Below are 19,114 nucleotides of genomic sequence, written 5' to 3'. Positions count from 1 at the left end.
AAATACTTTCAATATAGTAGTCAATAAACTGTCACCATGCAAATGAACTCTGGTCAAAGAAAATAAAGGTTTAGCAAGACTTCAGTAGATAAACCTGGAAACATTCATAGACGTGAAGGGGACCTGTATGCCTTGGGTACTGTCTCAGATTAGAGATCATTCAGAATAACAGCTGTTGAAACTGTTGAACTTTCTAATGTCTTCATACCCCTGATTATACACCAATAGAAGGATCACTGCCTCAAATAGGTTCTATCTTCTAAGTACCTTCTTTAATGCCTCCTTCACATCCTTGTTCCTTAGGCTATAAATGAATGGGTTCATCATGGAAGTAATGACTGAGTAGAACACTGAGATCACCTTACCCCCTCATTCATTTTCTTTGAATTTGGCTGCATGTAAGTAAATATGGTTGACCCATAGAAGAAGATAACAACAATAAAATGGGAACCACAGGTAGAGAAGACCTTAAGCCTCCCTTCCCCTGACTGTATTTGGATCACAGTGGAGATAAGATTGCAGTAGGAGAAAAGAATGAGAGAGGCAGGACCTAGGAGGATTACCACACCCATTGCAAAGATAACCATCTCAGCTTTGTAGGTTTCTTCTGAAGCCAGCTTCAAAAGCGCAGGAGGCTCACAAAAATAATGATTAATCATATTTGGCCCTTGGTATGGGAGACATAGAGTAAAAGTGGTATCTACTAAAGACACAAATACCCCACTAACCCAGGACCCTATGACTAGCAAAACACAAACCCTCTGAGTCATGATGGTGGAGTAGTGCAGGGGCTTGCAGACTGCCACATAGCGGTCATAGGACATCACTGCTAGAAGTGAACTTTCAGTGCACCCCATTACTAGAAAGAAGAACATTTGAGTTGAGCACCCAGTAAATGAAATGGTCTTTCTTGTAACCAGGAAATGGGATAGCATCTTCGGAACAATTGTTGTAGAGAAACAGAGATCAGTAAGTGACAGATTTTTGAGGAAGAAGTACATTGGTGTATGAAGCCGAGAGTCAACGTGAATTAGGGGTATGATGAGCAGGTTCCCAAGCACGGTTAGCAGGTAGATGAGGAGAAACACCACAAACAGCAGGATCTGGGTCTGATGATCTGGAGAAAGGCCCAGCAGGATGAATTCAGTCAGATAAATTTTGTTTTCTCTGCCCATTGACATGCATGCCTGTCTACAGATTAGCATATATAGAATAATCAAACATTGATCATGGTGGAGTACCAAATCCAGTAAGTGAGGCTCTCATTGAAAGAATAAATGCACTTGATTTTTAAAATTCCTGTAAATATATAAGACGCGATTTTCTAATTTCTCATTCCTATATTTCACTTGGAGCCCTTTGCTTGGTAGATACAGTTACACCAGCATTATGCCTTCTTAGTAATCCTTGCTGGGAGAGTAGTAGGAATCACAGCCACGATTCAACAATTGTGTGGATAATACTGAGAAATATCTTCTTGGAAAATTACATGCTATTCATCTGAGCCAAAGAAAAAGTATGTATCATATAGATTTGGAAAAAAAAAAAAAAAAGGAATTGACCCTCTAATAGAAAGTCCCAGTTATAGTTTACTTTTTAGTTTACTGATTATAGCACAGAATTTAATTTCATCACATAGCAGATTTCAAAAATCAGCTTTTACATTTTCTTTCCACTGGATTATCTATCAACTTTTCAAGCAAAACAACAACAACAAACAAAGGCAATGAAGATAAGTTTTTGTTGTGCTATAATCCACAGTCCTCGTCCTTTCCTAAATTCTTCATTTGATCAGAGACATGATCCTTGACTGTGCTGGTGGTTCTCAAGGGTGAGGCAGGAAGGGTCCTCTGTTGTGCAGTCAAAACCATAAAGAGGTGGCTAACCATAGGCAGCACCACACACTGTGGAGACCTTTAGGTAGAACAAATGCAACCACAACAACTGTCTGCATACTTGTAATGTCTTACGTGATGTAACAGTGTGTGTCATCATTGATGCTGCAGTTTCATTCAGAATGTCCATTCAGCTGGTTGGGTGCATTGGTAGGAAATCAGGCACTGGTCTTATGCTCTGAAGTCAGTCAGACTATTCAAAGTCTGTATTTTGCTGTACATGTGGAATAGAGAATATATGACTGGATCCTAGCTACTGGGTAAGCAAATCATGGAAAGAATTAGAGAAAGTAACAGATGACTGGGTCTCAGAGGTATAGTGAGATCTCTGGGAAAGATTGAAGTACTAGTTCTAGATTTGCCTTTTAGGATGAAGTTGATTATAGCAGAAAGTCAGGCCTTTCTTAAGGCAGAATCATCTTAACATAGAGAAAAGTCCAAGACTTTAAACATATGTTTCCCCCCACTCACACATAAGACCCTATGTCTAGCTGGAAGTACGGGGTAAGTATGAACAGAATCATTTTGATGGACCACTGCCTCATTGGGCTGCCAAGGATGACTTGATTTCAAGGCCACATTGTAGCAAACTTCTATTAAAGAATTTTCATCTCCATTGAATCTGAATTCAGTCTAGCCTAACTTACCAGAGGTCCTTGGCTTTGAGGGCATGAATGGATTCCTCCTCCACATGCAGGCAAAGTCACACACATATTTCCTCTTATTCCTAAGCACGGTTAATTCCATCTAAAGCACTGCAGGAAATTAGAAGAGCAGATGCTGGTCCAGCTAGGTGGTCTCCTTGGAACGAAGAGATCCTGTGATAAGGAAAATCACAAGGTAACATCCCCTGGGATGCTTACATAGATGAGAGGGCAACACTGGCAGTCCTAAGTGAAAATAGGAAGAGACCCCAAGTTTGCAAGTCTTTTCTACTTCTCAGTCTAACCCCAGAGAGAGTGTACTGATGCTGGGAGGACTCTGGTGCTGGTGCGTAAGTCCCCTCATGCTCCCAGGAGTGCTCGTCAAGCTCTGGCTCCCTCCCACCGCCCAGACAACTGCGACCAGTGTCAGGAAGCTCCCTTACATCTGAGGCAGAGCCCTACGAGTTTGGTGAGTCACATCAAGGAGAGGGTACAAGAAAGGGGAAAAAGGAAGAGAACACCAATGTTGAAAGGACTGAAAGGTCAGAGAATAGGGAAATTGTGGAGAGCCGTAGCTAGTTTGAGGAAATGACTCTTTTGTTTTCTTAGGACTTAGGACTTAAACTGACCCCATCATGAAGAGCCCAGTAGCAAGATGTCTAGGGTTGAGGATTCTAGAGAAATTTGTAAAAAGAAAAGTTTCCTCTCCCACATAGACTATGGGCTGTAAAAATGAAGATTTAGCCTACTCTCAAGATATACCCAAGATTTCTGGTTTTTGAGAATCTTCTTTCAAAATCTTCCTCCTGGTCACTTCAACATCTTCCTCCTTCCCTGGAGCCTGGGGTGAGTTTGTTCTAGAGCAGAGGAACTAGGGATGAGGGGATCTCACATTAAATACAGTAGAGATCCAGAGATCTAAGTTGTAGATGCACAGTTAACAGTCTCAGGGACATCCAACCTGACTGCTGAGCACAAAACGGATTTTGCAGTGGTTTCTATTCCAAACTCTTGCTGTGTTCTTGCCAGAAGAAAACAGTCATTTTTCAAGCACCAACAGTGAGCTGAATATTTTTCTTTTTTTTTTTTCTTTTTTTTTTTCCTATTTTTTTTTTTATTGTAAACAAATGGGATACATGTTTCTCTGTTTGTACATGGCGTAAAGGCATACCATTTGTGTAATCATAAATTTATATAGAGTAATGTTGTTTGATTCATTCTGTTATTTTATCCCTTCCCTCCACCCCTCCCACCCCTCTTTACCCTCTATACAGTACTTCCTTCCTCCATACTTGCCCCCCTCCCTAACCCTAACTCTAACCCTAACACTAACCCTTCCCTCCCCCCCATTATGTGTCATCCTCCACTTATTAGCGATATCATTCGTCCTTTGGCTTTTTGAGACTGGCTTATCTCACTTAGCATGATATTCTCCAATTTCATCCATTTGCCTGCAAATGCCATAATTTTATCATTCTTTATGGCTGAGTAATATTCCATTGTATATATATACCACAGCTTCTTTATCCACTCATCAATTGAAGGGCATCTAGGTTGGTTCCACAGTCTGGCTATTGTGAATTGAGCAGCTATGAACATTGATGTGGCTGTATCTCTGTAGTATGCTGATTTTAAGTCCTTTGGGTATAGGCCAAGGAGTGGGATAGCTGGGTCAAATGGAGGGTCCATTCCAAGTTTTCTAAGGAATGTCCACACTGCTTTCCAGAGTGGCTGCACTAATTTGCAGCCCCACCAGCAATGTATGAGTGTACCTTTCTCCCCACATCCTCGCCAACACCTGTTGTTGCTCGTATTCTTGATAATGGCCATTCTAATTGGGGTGAGATGGAATCTTAGGGTGGTTTTGATTTGCATTTCTCTTATTACTAGAGATGTTGAACATTTTTCCATATGTTTGTTGATTGCTTGTAGATCTTCTTCTGTGAAGTGTCTGTTCATTTCCTTAGCCCATTTGTCGACTGGATTATTTGAATTCTTGGAGTAAAGTTTTTTGAGTTCTTTATAGATTCTGGAGATTAGTGCTCTATCTGAAGTATGATTGGCAAAGATATTCTCCCACTCTGTAGGCTCTTTCTTCGCATTGCTGATAGTTTCCTTTGCTGAGAGAAAGCTTTTTAGTTTGAATCTATCCCAGTGGTTGATTCTAGCTTTTATTTCTTGTGCTATGGGAGTCCTGTTAAGGAAGTCTGATCCTAGACCAACAAGGTGAAGATTTGGACCTACTTTTTCTTCTATAATCTGCAGGGTCTCTGGTCTGATTCCGAGGTCCTTAATCCATTTTGAGTTTAGTTTCGTGCATGGTGAGAGATATGGGTTTAGTTTCATTCTGTTGCATATGGATTTCCAATTCTCCCAGCACCATTTGTTGAAGAGGCTATCTTTTCTCCATTGCATATTTTTGGCACCTTTGTGTAGTATGAGAAAATTGTATTTATTTGGGTTTGTGTCTGTGTCCTCTATTCTGTACCATTGATCTCCCTGTCTATTTTGGTACCAATACCATGCCGTTTTTGTTACTATTGCTTTGTAGTAGAGTTGAAGATCTGGTATTGCAATACCCCCTGTTTCACTCTTCCTGCTAAGGATTGCTTTAGCTATTCTGGGTTTCTTATTCTTCCAGATGAATTTCATAATTGCTTGCTCTATTTCTGTAAGGTACGTCATTGGGATTTTAATTGGAATTGCATTGAATTTGTATAGCACTTTAGGTAGTATGGCCATTTTGACAATATTAATTCTTCCTATCCAAGAACATGGAAGATCTTTCCATCTTCTAAGGTGTTCTTTAATTTCTTTCTTTAGTGTTGTATAGTTCTCATTGTAGAGGTCTTTCACCTCTTTTGTGAGATTGATTCCCAAGTATTTTATTTTTTTCGAGGCTATTGTGAATGGGGTAGTTTTCCTAATTTCTCTTTCTGAAGATTCATCACTTATGAATATTTTTCTAAGAGAAACTGTTTAAAGAATGAGGTCCTGAGAGGTGATATAAACAAGAGAGTCCCTGGGGTTCTCTTGGGAATACTCACTTTATTACCTCTTCACACAATGAGATACCTTGGGACATTTTGTTTTGTTTATTTGTGATCCTAAATTGGATTCTGCAAATCTCCTTTTATTTCTAACTCCTCCCTAAACAGTGGAAAAGTCTTGTATTCTCTGAGCATCAGAGGGACAGAAGAAATCACCTACACCTTCTCTCTGATTGGCAGCAGAATTGAGAGTATAAAGTATATGAGGGGGGCATCTTGGCATCCTTAAACTTAAACTGTCAGAGAAATGAAAATTTGCACCCTTTCCCAGTACTTTTCTAGTAAAATAGGCTTAAATTATTGTTTATTTGAGGATTTCATGGCCATGATTAAGTAACTTTAGCTAGTATTTTAAAACACGTCTAAGAAAATTTCTGTAAAGTTCAAATACTTGAGTCATTTTCTAGATGTAGGAATAGATCCATATTTTTCTAGGGTATACTATATTGATTTTTTTGTATGTTTTTTATTGCTTGGTTGTTACCAAAAATTGAACCACTGGACCACATCTCCAGTCCTTTTTTTTTTTTTTTTTTTTTTTGAGATAGAATCTCACCTTGTTTCTTAGGGCCTCTCTTGGTTGCTGAGGCTGGCTTTGAACTCACCATCCTCCTGCCTCAACCTCCCAAGCTGCTGGAATTACAGGCAAGCAGAACCATGCCTGGCTAGATATGCTATATTGAAATTGCTCAATGTTGTGTTCTTTACATCAACATTTATATCTATTTATACGAAACTTTTTATAATCCTTTATCATATATATTACTAAACTTTGCCCAACTACCTTTATTAAGACAATCAGTGAAATAATTATTTATAACTCATAATTGATACATCTTATCATCAAGAGTATTTTAATTCTAAGTACTTAACTCTTTGGTTATTATTAGATATTTATACAGCATGTATAGGATTTGATAACTTGTCTGTTAAATTGAATGAGTATGAAAGAAAAAAATTTAAAGAAGCTAGTGACTAGTCTTGAAAGGTATGATTATCTACCTGTCTTTTCGCTCTACCCTAAATGATCCTGCCACCAAAACTCCTCCAAAGACCTGGCCCTGTCCCCTGTACCCTGCACACCAAAAGGGCCCATCAAAAGTTACTAACTCCCCCCAGGCCTGGCTCTAAGGTTGTATATAAAGCCCCAAACCTCATGGTCAGCAGCCTTTTTACCCCTGAAAATGAGCCACATCAGCTGTTTGTCCGATTGACCCCATAGCTGAATAAAGGGAAGCTTGCTGACCAAGACCTGCTCCCTGCCTCGGTCATTATGTGCCCTCGTGCTTACATGGCTAAGGTCAAACAGAACTGAAATCACCTGCACTCTAATCTTGGTGTACTCCTAAGGCAGTCGCTCTTACCTCATCCTGTACACTTCCCAACGTATGACCCTGGTCCTGGGTGAGTTTCTACAGGGGAAGTTAACCTTGTTATGATCAGGCCAACAGGTCATGAAAGGATTTCTTTATCTTGACTCAAGAATAATGACAGATTAGATTAACCAAATCCTGAACATTAAAAATGTGAATAAAAATAGGTTTACTGGAAAAGAATTATTTATTTCTTTTCTTTTTTTGTTCCATTACTTGGGATTGAACCTGGGTGCACTTTACTACTGAGCTATATCTCCAGGTTTTTTTTTTTTTTTTAGTTGTAGGTGGACACAATAACTTTTTTTTTAATGTGGTACTGAGGGTCACACCCAGTGCCCCACACATGCCAGAAAAGTGCTCTACCACTGAGCTACAACTGCAGTCCTTTTTTTAAAAAATTTTTTTAATTTTTTAATTTTTTTTATTTTGAGACAGGGCTTCACTAGACTTTGGCCTCAAACGTGTGATTCATCTGCCTTTGCCTCTCTGGTACCTGGAATTACAGGCATGTACCACTGTAACTGGGTGTTTTTTCATGTTATTGTTGTTTAATTGAAGAAAGCTGAACTCATTCTAGGAAAAATCAGCAATGCATGTCCATCTCTGTTTGCAAATTCACTTTTTTAAATGAGGACACCAGTCATATTGGGTTAGGACCAACACAATTTACTTCATTTTAACTACTTTTATTAAAGAACCTATTTCCATATGTTGCATTATGAAATACTAAAGGGTCTCACTATATCTTTTTTAGGGGGAGTGGCAGGCACAGTTCAATTCACAATAGGATCAAAAGCCTGACTGTGAATGTATTTATCCAAAGTCAATATTTTAATAGTTTTAATAGAAGATGATTTTAAAATTTGTCCTTATATATCTGAAAGTTTTCTGCAGTGAAAAGGAAAATTTACCTAAAGACAATTTTTAACCAATTTAGTCGCCTGTGAAACTTCTTGCTACCCTTTTTTACACTTTGTTTATCATTTTTATTTTATCTATTTGCTTCTTGATTTGCTGGTTCACTGACTGAAGGATGTGCAGGATAACCATTGCCTTTAGCTACCATTTTCTTTTCTTAAATTAATTATAGGTAATTTCATCTTTCCTTCTTGAATGCACTCTTCTCATTTAAATAAAGTAGCTTACTTATATCTGGAGTACAATATTAAATATGCAAAAAATTACAAAATGTAATTGTTTACAGTTTTTAATCTTGAATGGGAAAAATCTAAACCATGAACATTGTCAGTGCTACTATGTTCTCTATTTTATGTATATCAAACACTTTAAAATATCTAAAACATTAAAGTAAAAAGTATCCAAGGTAAACCCAAAACAGTAAAAGGAGACCAAAATATTCACTGTTACAGAGGCAGTAATTTGATTCCCTTGGTATTTTATGTAGCTTTTAGTCACTGACCAAAATACCTGAAAGAACTTATTTAAAGGAGGGAAAATTTATTTGATGCTCACAGTATCAGATATCCCAGTTCATAGATTGCCAAGGTCATTACTCTAGGTCCAAGGTGAGGCAGCACATCCTGGGAGAAAAGGCCAGTGGAGGAAAGCTGCTCTGCTCATGGCAGGGTCAGGAAGGAGAGAGGTAAGAGAGAAAGAGGCAAGAGGGAAGATGCCCTGCCAGGCCACACGCCAGGATCCCACCTCCTCTAGCCACACCCCACCTGCCTACAGTTACCACCCAATCACTTCAACCAGGGTGGGATGATTAGGTCACAGCTCTCCCAAGTCAATCACATTTCCTCTGAACATTTCCTGCATTTACCCAGAAGCTTTTGGGAGGACACCTCACAATCAAACCATGACACCTGGACATTCAGTTTATCAAGTAAATATAAAATACATAAGGACACAGAGAACATATATAACAAAAATATAAGAGTAATATATGAACCTTTCTTTTCTTCCTTTTTTCCAATTTTATGGAAATAATTGGTATGCAAAAATCATATGTAATGCATAAAAATTTTATGAATGTGGCATATTTATGTACTTGTGTTACCAATGCCATAGTCAAGGTAATAAACACATTCATTACCTCCAAAAGTTGTCTTGTGTACCGTGTGTGTGTGTGTGTGTGTGTGTGTGTATTAAGAACACTTTGCGTAAAATCCACCCTCAACACATTTTTAAGTGCACAATACCTTATTGTTAAATATATGCACAGCAGATATTCAGAACTGAATCATCAGTATAACTATGACTTGATGCCAATTGAACAACAGCATCCTGGATTCAGTCCCAGAAATCCAAAAGTAAAAAAAGTCAGATGACCTAGACCAGAAAAAGAATGTTTGTTTCCAAGTATAGAACATAGTTGTTCTTACAAATGCCTCCAGGGCTATTGAACTAAGGTTAAAAAAGGATTTCTCATTAATAAATAATAATTGTATATATTTATGGGATACAATGTGATGTTTTGATATATGTATACATTGCAGAATGACTAAAATAGTCTAAGTAACTTATTACCTCAACTACTTATCATTTTTTGTTGTGAGACTGATAAAAAAAATTTTTTCAAAATAGCAGTAATTGTTAATTAGTGATTAATAAGATTTTCAGGCAGAAATACATGTTACAAAAATTTTCTCTTTTTTGACCAAAAGATTGGAATATTCTAAGGTTAGGGTAAAAATTATACAATTTAAGACAAACCATCTTAGATTACTTATCAGGGCCCTGTGTGGATCATGGCTCGATAAGACTATATTTTGACTAAAGAAAAATGGTACTTTATCTTTAGGAAAACACTAGTTTTGAGCTAAAAGTAAGGAAAACCAGGAGAAACTAACAGATTTATAATAATTGGATATTATCATAGTTTGTAATGCATCTTACGCTATATAAAAGTAAAATTAAGCAATCCCATCTGGCATTACATAAAACCAAATGCAAAATCGGAAGGAAATGTAAGGATAAAATAAATTAATTAAAGCATAGATAGTGCATAAATCAATGGCCTAATTAAAACATAAAGTATATTTTCCAAAGTGTTGAAATTATCATCCTTCTACTCTTAGCAGACTATATTTTACTAATTCACTCATCCAATATTTCTGTTGAGTCAGACAGAATCTCTCTTTTACTATTTTGTAACAGCCAAATTGAAGTTTTAATACTTAATAGGATCTTGCATTCACCTTTTCAAAATAAAAAAAAAAAAATTAGAAGGTGGATATTCTGGGGAACCTGGGAAAACTGTTCCTATCCAGGCCAAGAGGCATCTAAGCAAATCATTTGATCTGGACGATGCTGATGCTTCCTTTACCTGAAGAGGAATGGGTTTTAATGAACACCAACTATTTTCCCTGCAGTCTGTCTTCTATTTTATCCAAAATACTATATGCAAAAGTTCCAACAAAGAAGGAAATTAAAACATGAACTCTCTCTCCATTTCTAACTCTCTCACACACACACACACTTTTATTTATAGTGTTTTATAGTGTTTCTATTAGAGTCTGAAGGAAATTTATCTCTCAAGTTCCTAAATTTTTTAAATTATTTTTTAAAATTTTTACAGACTGCATTTTGATTCATTGTACACAAATGGGGTACATCATTTTGTTTTTATGGTTGTATACAATGTAGATTCACAGCATTTGTATAATCATACATGTATATAGGGTAATGATGTCTGACTCATTCCACCATTTTTCATGCCCCCTCCTTCTTCTCATTTCCCTCTGCACAATCTAAAGTTCCTCCATTCTTCTCTTACTCCCCCACCCCTTTTATATATCATCATCCACTTATCAGGGAAAACATTCGACTTTTAGTTTTTTGGGATTGGCTTATTTCACTTAGCATGATATTCTCCAATTCCATCCATTTCTGTGCAAATGCTATATTATTCTTCCTATGGTTGAATAATATTCCATTGTGTATATATACCACAGTTTCTTTATCCATTCATCTGTTGAAGGGCATCTGGGTTGGTTCCACAATCTAGCTATTGTGAATTGAGCTGCTATAAACATTAATGTGACTGCCTTAGTATAGTATGCTAATTTTAAGTCCTTTGGGTATAATCCGAGGAGTGGGATATCTGGGTCAAAAGGTGAGTCCATTCCAAGTTTTTTGAGGATTCTTGTCACTGCTTTCTAGAGTGACTGCACCAATTTGCAACTCTACTAGCAATGTAAAAGTGTGTCTTTTTCCCCATATCCACTCCAATATCTATTATCATTTGTGTTCTTGATAATAGCCATTCTAATTGGAGTAAGATGAACTCTTAGACTTATTTTAATTTGCATTTCTCTAATTACTAGAGATATTGAACACTTTTTCATATATTTATTAATTGCCTGTATATCTTCTTCTGTAAAATGTCTGTCCAGTTCCTTGGCTCATTTATTGATTGGGTTCTTTGTATTTTTGGTGTAAAGTTTTGTAAGTTCTTTATAAATTTTGGAGATAAGTGCTATATCTGAAGTGCATGTGGAAAAGATGTTCTCCCACTCAAGTTCCTACATTTTAAAAATAATCAAAATGAGATATCAATAAACTCAGTTGATTATAAAAGGATCCAATCTCCAACCCCCTTCAAAGCAATCAGCAGGCCAGATCCATGATGTTGTATACAGCAAAACTTCTCTTTGTGAACCCCTCCTACGATAGGGACTTTTAAAATAAAAAGTTAAAATGAAATAACCTCACTACAGAAATATAAAAGTGAATAGTAACTGATTATTTCTTAATATGTTCTGCATAAACACTAAAATTATAATTACTTTATTAATACATATCTGAGTTTTGACCACTTGATCTACTACTGCTTTATAAAAGGAAGCATTTAATAAAGATCTGATATAAAGAAGAATTTTCTTTTATCTCTGATTTCATAACCTTAAATTATGGTTCTAAGTCAGTGTGTTTATAATCATAGATTCTCCTCTAATGAAGGTGATTTTGTGGTTAGAGTAAATGATAAAAGGTGGAAGGTCTGAGTCTCTTCAGCAAAGAGAATCTCTCAAGGTAAGAGCTCAGCCACTAGCAATGGTTTCTCTAATGGCATCTTTGACCTTCTTGTTCCTTAAGCAGTCATGGCAATGAAGGCTGCATATGTGGCTAAAATCAATTTGTTAGAATTAACCAAAGGAATGGACTGAGATCAGACAGCCATGAAGATCACTTACGTGCACGAGATGACCACCACTTGTAAGGTGAGATGCACAGGTGGGGAAGGCCTTCCGCTGCCTGGTGGCTGAGGGTATGTGCAGGATGGTAGAGACAATGAAGGCATAAGAAAAGACTGTGGCCAAGAGAGAAAACACAAGGATGAAGAATCATGAAGTCAAATTTAGGCAACCAACAGAGGTCTTGAGGTATAGTACTAGAATAAATAGTTTCCTTGTTAAGGTGGAAAACTATGGGGATTGGAATAAGTGCCAAGGATGGTCTACAAAGCAGAACAGAGAACTATTGAAGTTCAGTCTGAAGAAATAAAAGAAACACATCAACTGGTGGGGTTGGGGGGGACAAAAAACAAAAAAAAAAACCCTCCTAATTGGGAGAGTCATTGACTGGCCTTCAATTCAGCAATGTTGGATGTCTTTTAAAGACACTGGGCAACAGTGGTTAAAAATTCCTTGTAAAGTAATTATGGGTGTGCCCTTGAAAGTTATATTAGCTCTCTTTCTCTCTCTCTCTCTCTCTTTCTCTCTCTCTCTTTCTCTCTCTCTCTCTCTCTCTCTCTCTCTCGTGTGTTTCTGTCCTGCAATGAGATAAGAAAATTTGCTGTACCACTATGCTCCCCACCAAGATGTTCTGCCTCACCCTAGGCCCAGAAACAATGTAGCCAAATGATCATTGACTGAAACCTCTGAAGCTATGAGTCAAAATTCACCTTCTTTCTTTCAGTTGATTATTTCAGAAACCTGACTAACACATAAATTTGGATGAAAGTGCAGGGTCATTTCTATAGTGATACTTGAAGATGTCATTCAGACGCCTCTGGAGTTAGTTTGTGGGAGGGGTTTGGAAAGGTTTAGAGATGCAGGAAAAAGAAATACAATGATGATCTACAGTGACTTTTAATAGGCCAATCTACATTTTGTCCATGCCCTGATACTTGGAGTGGAGCCAAGTTTAAGGATAATTAATCTCTGAAGAAGGAAATTTTAATGCAGCACAGCATTCAGGTTAAGGAATGGGCCAGTCTTTTAGCCAAACTTACAGCAACAATTAAGAGCCAAAAGCAGAGCAGGAAGATTGGAAACACTTGCAATTTGTCCAGAGAAGAAGCATGAATATTGGGGGCCCAAGAGCTTGTGGTTGCTAAAGATATTAGTACCATTAAAAATAAGCCAAGTACTTTGCACCTAGACAACAGGAAGCACACATCCTGCATACCTCAATAATTAACAAAATCGACCCCATCACAGGCTCATGGATTTTAAAAAATGTGACCTCATTTGAAAGACTCTTTGAGAAGAAAGTTCCAAGGCACCATGTTTGGACAGAGTCACCTAAAAAAATTGTTTTCCTGGGATTCATTTCCCATGTTCAACTCTGTGGGCACTCAGAGGTTGCTACTATATTAATAGAATCTAATGACAGTATGTTAGAAGAAATGTCAGAAAAGGACTTCAGATTATACACGATTAAGATGATTCGTGAAGCAAAGGATGAGATAAGAGAGCAAATGCAGGCAATGAATGATAATACCAATAAGCTGAAAGAGCACCTGCAGGAAGCAAAAGATCATTTCAACAAAAAGATAGAGATTCTCCAAAAAAAAAAAAAAAAAAACAAATGGAAATCCTTGAAATGAAGGAAACAATAAGCCAAATAAAAAACTCAATGGAAAGCATCACCAAAAGACGAGACCACTTGGAAGACAGAACCTCAAACAATGAAGACAAAATATTTAATCTTAAAAATAAAGTGGCCCAAACAGTGAAGATGGTAAGAAATCATGAACAGAATCTCCAAGAACTATGGAACATCATGAAAAGACCAAATTTAAGAATTATTGGGATTGAGGAAGGCACAGAGATACAAACCAAAGGAATGAACAACCTAATCAATGAAATAATATCAGAAAATTTCCCAAACCTGAAGAATGAAATGGAAAATCAAATACAAGAGGCTTACAGAACAACAAATGCACAGAATCTCAACAGATCCACACCAAGGCACATTATAATGAAAATGCCAAACATTCAAAATAAAGATAGGATTTTGAAGGCCACGAGAGAAAAGCATCAGATTACATATAGGGGGAGACCAATACAGATAACAGCCAACTTCTCAACCCAGACTCTAAAAGCTAGAAGGGCCTGGACCAACATATTTCAAGCTCTGAAAGAATATGGTTGCCAACCAAGAATCCTATACCCAGCAAAACTAATCTTCAGATTTGAAGATGAAATAAAATCCTTCCATGATAAACAAAAGTTAAAAGAATTTACAAATAGAAAGCCTGCACTACAGAATGTTCTCAACAAAATATTCCATGAGGAGGAAATGAAAAACAACAATGGAGGTCAGCAAAGGGAGGAACTACCTTAGAGAAAAACCACTCAAAGGAGAAACTAAACCAACTTAAAATCCAAAAATAAGTCAAATGACTGGGAATACAAATCATATCTCAATAATAACCCTGAACATAAATGGCCTAAACTCATCAATCAAAAGACATAGACTGGCAGAATGGATTAAAAAGAAAGACCTAACAATATGCTGCCTGCAAGAGACTCATCTGATAGAAAAAAAACATCCACAGACTAAAGGTGAAAGGATGAGAAAAAACCTACCATGCACATGAACTCTGTAAAAACACGGGGGTTTCTATCCTTATATCAGATAAAGTGGACTTCAAGCCAAAGTTAGTCAGAAGGGATAAAGAAGGACATTTCATACTGCTTAAGGGAACTATAAATCAGGAAGACATAACGATAATAAACATTTATGCCCCAAACAATGGTGCATCCCTGTATATCAAACAAATCCTTCTCAATTTCAGGAATCACATCGACCACAACACAATAATTCTGGGTGACTTTAATGCACCAAGGTCACCACTAGATAGATCTTCCAAACAAAATCCAACCAAAGAAACCATAGAACTCAATAACACAATCAATAACCTAGACTTAATAGACATATATAGAATATTCCATCCATCAACGAGTGGATTCACTTTCTTCTCCACAGCACATGGAACCTTCTTGTTATGCCACAAAGCAGCCCTTAGGAAATGCAGAAAAATAGAGATACTGCCTTGTGTTCTATCAGATCATAATGGACTGAGAATAGAAATCAATTACAAAATAAAAAAGAGAAATTATTCCAACATCTGGAGACTAAATAATATGCTATTGAATGAAATATGGATAACAAAAAACATCAGGGATGAGATAAAAAAATTCTTAGAGGTCCATGAGAATGACGATACAACATATCAAAATCTCTGGGACACTATGAAAGCAATACTAAGAAGAAAATTCATTGCATGGAGTGCATTCCAGAAAAGAATGAAAAGTGAGCAGCTAAATGACCTAACATTACAGCTCAAAGCCCTAGAAAAAGAAGAACAGAATAACAGCAAAAGTAGTAGAAGACAGGAAATTATTAAAATAAAATCAGAGCTGAAATCAATGAAACTGAAACAAAAGAAACAATTCAAAAAATTGACAAAACAAAAAGTTGGTTCTTTGAGAAAGTAAACAAAATAGACAAACCCTTAGCCACACTAACAAAGAGAAGGAGAAAGAAAGAAAACTCAAATTACTAAAATATGTGATGCAAAAGGAAATATCACGACAGACACCACTGAGATACAGAACATAATGAGAAGCTACTTTGAAAGTCTGTATTCCAAAAAATAGAAACTACCAAAGACATTGACAAATTGCTAGAGACATATGCTCCTCCCAAACTGAACCAGGAGGACATACACAATTTGAACAGATCAATATCAAGCAATGAAATAGAAGAAGCCATTAAAAATCTACCATCCACGAAAAGCCCAGGACCAGACGGATTCTAGCCGAGTTCTACAAGATCTTCAAAGAAGAACTCATTCCAATACTTCTCAAAGTATTCCAGGAAATAGAAAAAGAGGGTACCCTACTGAACTCATTCTATGAAGTTAATATCACCCTCATACCCAAACCAGGAAAAGACACATCAAGAAAAGAAACTGTTAGACCAATATCCTTGATGAATATAGATGCTAAGATCCTTAACAAAATATTGGCAAACCGAATCCAAAAGCATATTAAGAAAATCGTGCACCACGATCAAGTGGGGTTCATCCCTGGGATGCAAGGATGGTTTAACATCCATAAATCAATAAACGTAATCCATCATGTCAATAGACTTAAGGATAAGAATCATATGGCTATTTCAATTGACACAGAAGAAGCGTTTGACAAAATACAACACCCCTTCATGCTGAAAACACTAGAAAAAATAGGGATAGTAGGAACATACCTGAACATTGTAAAGGCTATTTATGCTAAGCCCATGGCCAACATCATTCTTAATGGAGAAAAACTGAGACCATTCCCTTTAAAAACGGTAACAAGACAGGGATGTCCTCTTTCACCACTTCTATTCAAGACTGTCCTCGAAACTCTAGCCAGAGCAATTAGGCAGACTAAAGAAATCAAAGGGATATGAATAGGAAAAGAGGAACTTAAGCTGTCACTATTTGCGGATGACATGATTCTATATTTAGAGGATCCGAAAACCTTCTCCAGAAAACTTCTAGACCTCATCAATGAATTAAGCAAAATAGCAGGCTATAAAATCAACATGCATAAATCTAAAGCATTTTTATATGCAAGCGACAAAACAGTGGAAAGGGAAATGAGGAAAACAACCCGATTTGCAATAGCCTCAAAAAAAAAAAAAAAAAAAAAAAAACTTGGGAATCAATCTAACCAAAGAGGTAAAAGATCTCTACAATGGAAACTACAAAACATTGAAGAAAGAAATTGAGGAAGACCTTAGAAGATGGAGAGATCTCCCATGTTCTTGGATAGGCAGAATTAATATTGTCAAAATGGCCATACTACCAAAAGTGCTATACAGATTCAATGCAATTCCAACTAAAATCCCAATGACGTACTTTACAGAAATAGAGCAAGAAATCATGAAATTCATCTGGAAGAATAAGAAACCCAGAATAGCTTAAGCAATCCTTAGCAGGAAGAATGAAACAGGGGGTATCGCAATACCAGAACTTCAACTATACTACAAAGCAATAGTAACAAAAACAGCATGGTATTTTTACCAAAATAGACAGGTAGATCAATGGTACAGAATAGAGGACACAGACACCATCCCAAATAAATACAATTTTCTCATACTAGACAAAGGTGCCAAAAATATGCAATGGAGAAAAGATAGCCTGTTCAACAAATGGTGCTGGGAAAACTGGAAATCCATATGCAACAGAATGAAACTAAACCCCTATCTCTTACCCTGCACAAAATTCAACTCACAATGGATCAAGGACCTGGGAATCAGACCAGAGACCCTCCATCTTGCAGAAGAAAACGTAGGTCCAAATCTTCAACTTGTTGGCTTAGGATCAGACTTCCTTAACAAGACTCCCATAGCACAAGAAATAAAAGCAAGAATCAATAACTGTGATAGATTCAAACTCAATAGCTTTCTCTCAGCAAAGGAAACTATCAGCAATGTGAAGAGAGCTCCTACAGAGTTGGAGAATATCTTTGCCACTCATACTTCAGATAGAGCACTAATTTCCAGAATATATAAATAACTCAAAAAACTCTACACCAAGAATACAAATAACCCAATCAACAAATGGGCTAAGATATGAACAGACACTTTACAGAAGAAGGTCTACAAGCAATCAACAAACATATGAAAAAATGTTCAACATCTTTAGTAATAAGAGAAATGCAAATCAAAACTACACTAAGATTCCATCTCACCCCAATTAAAATGGCAATTATCAAGAATACAAGCAACAATAGGTGTTGGAGAGGATGTGGGGAAAAAGGTACACTCATACATTGCTGGTGGGGCTGCAAATTAGTGTAGCCACTCTGGAAAGGAGTGTGGACATTCCTTAGAAAACTTGGAATGGACCTACCATTTGACCCAGCTATCCCACTCCTTGGACTATACCCACAGGACTTAAAATCAGCATACTACAGAGATACAGCCACATCAATGTTCATAGCTGCTGAATTCACAATAGCCAGACTGTGGAACCAACCTAGATGTCCTTCAGTTGGTGACTGGATAAAGACACTGTGGTATATATATACAGTAGAATATTACTCAGCTATAAAGAATAATAAAATTATGGCATTTGCAAAATGGATGGAGTTGGAGAATATCATGCTAAGTGAAATAAGCGAATCCCAAAAAATCAAAGGCCAAAAGTTGTCTCAGATAAGTGGATGCTGATACATAACATGGGGGTGAGAGGGTAAGGGAAGAACAGAGGAGTGTTGGATTGTGTAGAGGAAAAAGAGGGGAGGGGATAAGGGAGGGGAAGGACAGATAGTGGAATGAGAGAAATATCATTACCATATATGTACATGTATGATTACGTGAATGGAGGGAATCTCCAGGGGGTACAACCATAGAAATGAAAAGTTCTACACCATTCGTGTACAATGAATCACACAATGCATTCTGTAAAATTAAAAATAAATAAATAAAGTACATTGAATATATACAACTTTTTATATATCCTCTTTCCTGTTGCCAGACACCCAGGATGATTCAGTAACAGGGTTATAATGAATTTCACAGCTATAAATATTGGCAAGCATGTGTCAATTCAGTATGCTGATTTTAATTATTTTGGATAAATAGAAAGGTGTGGTATAGCAGAGTCATATAGTTGTCATTTCTAGTCTTTTGAGGAATCTTCATACTGCTTTCTAAAGTGGATGTACAAATTTGTAGTCCCACCAATGATGTGTAAGTGTACCAGTCACTAGAACTGTGAGTTACTATACAACAGGATTGCTTTCAAGTCATTAGGATCCAATTTATGCTTCACATATAAATCCTGTTGCTTGACCATGGTGGCTCATTTTAAAACTGACATGTTCTCTTTCTTCTCCTCCCAAACTATGATTAACATGCTTGCTGTCCTAAGCCCTTTCCCTCCTTACCAATAAGATGAAAGA

The 19,114-nt window shown here is 36.9% G+C and overlaps 1 pseudogene across 1 annotated transcript; it reads right to left on the bottom strand.

Moving 5' to 3' along the window:
- Positions 1 to 252: 252 nt before the first annotated feature.
- Positions 253 to 1,175, bottom strand: LOC306639848 (olfactory receptor 2D3-like; annotated as a pseudogene). The gene has a single exon. The product of its transcript is annotated as an olfactory receptor 2D3-like (transcript).
- Positions 1,176 to 19,114: the final 17,939 nt, after the last annotated feature.

This window comes from Sciurus vulgaris (genome assembly GCF_902686455.1).
Source record: "Sciurus vulgaris genome assembly, chromosome: 11".
Taxonomy (NCBI): domain Eukaryota; kingdom Metazoa; phylum Chordata; class Mammalia; order Rodentia; family Sciuridae; genus Sciurus; species Sciurus vulgaris.
The sequence above is the reverse complement of the archived record's forward strand: the minus strand, read 5'-3'. Positions and strand labels throughout refer to the sequence as shown.